The following is a 5,000-nucleotide window of genomic DNA, read 5'->3' on the forward strand; positions in this document are numbered from 1 at the left end:
ATAACATGCGTTTCATGAAGAGGTACGTCCAATATGCGACATTCCCGCTGTCCCTATACATGAGCTGCGAGCTGTACCAGTTACGAGCTAGAGACGCGATCGCGTTGCTCTCTGTACGAATGCCTATGCTGAGCGGTCAGCTAGGAGGCGCTCCATCCATGTCGGTACCGGTGAGCGTTGCACTCGCAGTCGCAAAAACGTACGGCAAGTATATTACTCGGAAGAGTCAATGACAGTCCACGCCCCCCTGCGTGGGAAGAGTCTTTCTAGGCCATGACCCACCGGAAGGGCGCAGCGTCCCCCACCCCAGACATGTGACGTCACACCATCGGTATTGACGACTAGACTGATTCCTTATAATCATTTGCCATACACCGGTGGAAGCTGCCGAGACGAGTAACTACATAGCGGGCTCGCCGTGTCACTAATGTACAGAGATACAACAGTTTCGACTGGAACCGGATTAAACGTATACACGGCGCTGATTAGTAATAGATAGAGCCATCAGAATACAGATAATGTATACAACTGTCCGTATACATGCTGAAAGACTCTGCTCACAATCACAACCACACGTCAGCCACACACCCTTATCACGCACTACTCTCTGCCTGTAACACGCACACAGACAATATGTAAGCACCAGCATGGAACAACACCCAGTGCATCCTCTCCGCCACATTAGACAATCCACACTGTCATAACCAGACTGGGAGGTCCACTCAGAAAACAGAATATCCCACCCACCCGACAACCACCATTGCTCAGCCAAGCCACCAACACCCACACATGTCCTACACAGGGGTGCACCCAACATCACAATACTGCCTCCTCTCACAGCACACAAACAATGGCAGGAATGAAAGACACAGGTCTGCCACAACCATGGAATCAGAGCGCCGCCTGTCATGAGCCAAAGGTGCATCCTGACGTGGCAAATCAGATGATGCCGCAGGCATCCACTTACTATAGTCACAATCAACAAACCGGCCGCCCCGCCCCCCATTAAACCTTTCCTTACAACAATGTGTACCTTAACCTAACCTATATCGTACCGTAACCTAACCTATATCGTACCGTAACCTAACCTACGTCGTACCGTAACCTAACCTACGTCGTACCGTAACCTAACCTACGTCGTACCTTAACCTAACCTACGTCGTACCTTACCCTAACCTACGTCGTACCTTAACCTAACCTACGTCGTACCTTAACCTAACCTACGTCGTACCTTAACCTAACCTACGTCGTACCTTAACCTAACCTACGTCGTACCTTAACCTAACCTACGTCGTACCTTAACCTAACCTACGTCGTACCTTAACCTAACCTACGTCGTACCTTAACCTAACCTACGTCGTACCCTAACCTAACCTACGTCGTACCTTAACCTAACCTACGTCGTACCTTAACCTAACCTACGTCGTACCTTAACCTAACCTACGTCGTACCTTAACCTAACCTACGTCGTACCTTAACCTAACCTACGTCGTACCTTAACCTAACCTACGTCGTACCTTAACCTAACCTACGTCGTACCTTAACCTAACCTATGTCGTACCTTAACCTAACCTATGTCGTACCTTAACCTAACCTATGTCGTACCTTAACCTAACCTATGTCGTACCTTAACCTAACCTATGTCGTACCTTAACCTAACCTATGTCGTACCTTAACCTAACCTATGTCGTACCTTAACCTAACCTGTATTGCGCCTTAACCTAACCTGTATTGCGCCTTAACCTAACCTGTATTGCGCCTTAACCTAACCTGTATTGCGCCTTAACCTAACCTGTATTGCGCCTTAACCTAACCTGTATTGCGCCTTAACCTAACCTGTATTGCGCCTTAACCTAACCTGTATTGCGCCTTAACCTAACCTGTATTGCGCCTTAACCTAACCTGTATTGCGCCTTAACCTAACCTGTATTGCGCCTTAACCTAACCTGTATTGCGCCTTAACCTAACCTGTATTGCGCCTTAACCTAACCTGTATTGCGCCTTAACCTAACCTGTATTGCGCCTTAACCTAACCTGTATTGCGCCTTAACCTAACCTGTATTGCGCCTTAACCTAACCTGTATTGCGCCTTAACGTAACCTGTATTGCGCCTTAACCTAACCTGTATTGCGCCTTAACCTAACCTATATTGCGCCTTAACCTAACCTATATTGCGCCTTAACCTAACCTATATTGCGCCTTAACCTAACCTATATTGCGCCTTAACGTAACCTATATTGCGCCTTAACGTAACCTATATTGCGCCTTAACGTAACCTATATTGCGCCTTAACGTAACCTATATTGCGCCTTAACGTAACCTATATTGCGCCTTAACGTAACCTATATTGCGCCTTAACGTAACCTATATTGCGCCTTAACGTAACCTATATTGCGCCTTAACGTAACCTATATTGCGCCTTAACGTAACCTATATTGCGCCTTAACGTAACCTATAGTGCGCCTTAACGTAACCTATATTGCGCCTTAATGTAACCTATATTGCGCCTTAACGTAACCTATATTGCGCCTTAACGTAACCTATATTGCGCCTTAACGTAACCTATATTGCGCCTTAACGTAACCTATATTGCGCCTTAACGTAACCTATATTGCGCCTTAACGTAACCTATATTGCGCCTTAACGTAACCTATATTGCGCCTTAACGTAACCTATATTGCGCCTTAACGTAACCTATATTGCGCCTTAACGTAACCTATATTGCGCCTTAACGTAACCTATATTGCGCCTTAACGTAACCTATATTGCGCCTTAACGTAACCTATATTGCGCCTTAACGTAACCTATATTGCGCCTTAACGTAACCTATAGTGCGCCTTAATGTAACCTATATTGCGCCTTAATGTAACCTATATTGCGCCTTAACGTAACCTATATTGCGCCTTAACGTAACCTATATTGCGCCTTAACGTAACCTATATTGCGCCTTAACGTAACCTATATTGCGCCTTAACGTAACCTATATTGCGCCTTAACGTAACCTATATTGCGCCTTAACGTAACCTATATTGCGCCTTAACGTAACCTATATTGCGCCTTAACGTAACCTATATTGCGCCTTAACGTAACCTATATTGCGCCTTAACGTAACCTATATTGCGCCTTAACGTAACCTATATTGCGCCTTAACGTAACCTATATTGCGCCTTAACGTAACCTATATTGCGCCTTAACGTAACCTATATTGCGCCTTAACGTAACCCACATTGTGCTGTAACCCAACACACGTTGGGCCTTAACCCAACACACGTTGGGCCTTAACCCAACACACGTTGGGCCTTAACCCAACACACGTTGGGCCTTAACCCAACACACGTTGGGCCTTAACCCAACACACGTTGGGCCTTAACCCAACACACGTTGGGCCTTAACCCAACACACGTTGGGCCTTAACCCAACACACGTTGGGCCTTAACCCAACACACGTTGGGCCTTAACCCAACACACGTTGGGCCTTAACCTGCTCTGTAATTGTCATACGACGCGTTAAATTAGTGTAGTGTTGCCCAACTGCAACCCCCGCAATATAGTTTGCTACTCGCACTGCCCGGTCCCCAGTGTATCGCTTCATGTTAAACACCTTGCAGCTATACACTGTAATGTGGATGGCAGCAGGACGTACATGCTCAATGCCCTTTGCAGTTGTTCATTGGCATTTGCAGTTGTTCATTGGCATTCGCATGGCGAAGCACTTAGCCTACGCTGTGGTACGGCCTGTGTCAACTGTCCGCTGATGTTGTACGTCCAAATCACACACTGTACTGCACATTGGTCCTCATGTACTGAATGATACATCGTGGTACATGTGACCGTACAACGACTGCGCCAACAACGGCGAACCATGCGGTCCAAATGTTGTGCACTCAGCTACGTGTCGTCTCCCTATAAGAGCTGGATTGCAGTGTGGTATGCCCTGGATGGCGATCAGCATGAGCCGTCTGTTGATGTAGTGGCGCGTGTTGTCAGACGTAGTCGTCTCTTCTCACACACCGTGATAGCATGGTGCACTGCGTTCCACATCTGCGACATGCGACAGAGGCCGGTTGACAGTCGTTCGCGCAATGGACATCGCATACGTACGGGGGCCACCTTCCACGTGTTCGCGAAGCGTGCACATGTTGTTGCGTGTATGTGGGCAGACAGTGTGTCGTGACACCTGACACAGGCATGCAACAATCGTTGAATTTGCAAATGGCGATGGACGCCTACGTTTGCTGGTGACGTTACGCAAATGAACAACTGGTAAACCGTTGTGGTGCGGTTGTTCTCGCTAGAGGTGAATCAGTGATGGCGACGATCGGTTGAGCTACCAACCGGTTGTTCCAGCGATACCCACCATGCCCACGAACGTGAATGGCATCTGGGTGTGAAGCGATACGCGGCGGTGGCTGGGTGGGACCGTCCCCGGCCGGTGAGGGGGGGCCTCCCGGCGTGCTGGCCGCGCGGTGCGTGGGCGCACGCGCTACAGCCGGCTGGTGGGGGCGGCCAGTGGCAGGCGCGCCGGCCGACGGAGGCGGCAGGCGGCGCAGCTGCGCGCCGGCGCACCCTGCACGCGGCGCCGTGCGGCCAAAGTAGGTCCTCGCGGGCCCGGTGCGAAGCGCGGTGGACATCTGCAGTGTGCTGGTCCGATTGAGGACTGTGTGCGCTGAGGATGCGCCGCCGCCTGGCGCTCGGCGCCGCGACGCCGTCTGCTGCTCGGTCGCCTCTGCGGTTCTCGCAGGTGGTTTGTATCGCAGCTGTGCGGACGTGTTGGCGCGTGCGCTGTGCTGGGAGAGTTGGCTTCGGCACCCAAGTGGGGCTTTTGTCCTTCTGTGGCGCTGGCGTTGGAGCTGCCGGTCACCGTAGGTGGCGCGTGTTGTCTCCCGCCGGCAATGCCACGACAGCACGCTCCCGGGCCTCTGTCGGCAGCGGCAAGCTCAGTTGGGAGCACGGGTGGTCGCACCTAAAGCGTCTACTCGCCAAACTCCGGGCGATTGCGC

The sequence above is a fragment of the Schistocerca serialis genome, unplaced genomic scaffold (assembly GCF_023864345.2).
Source record: "Schistocerca serialis cubense isolate TAMUIC-IGC-003099 unplaced genomic scaffold, iqSchSeri2.2 HiC_scaffold_1196, whole genome shotgun sequence".
Lineage (NCBI taxonomy): Eukaryota > Metazoa > Arthropoda > Insecta > Orthoptera > Acrididae > Schistocerca > Schistocerca serialis.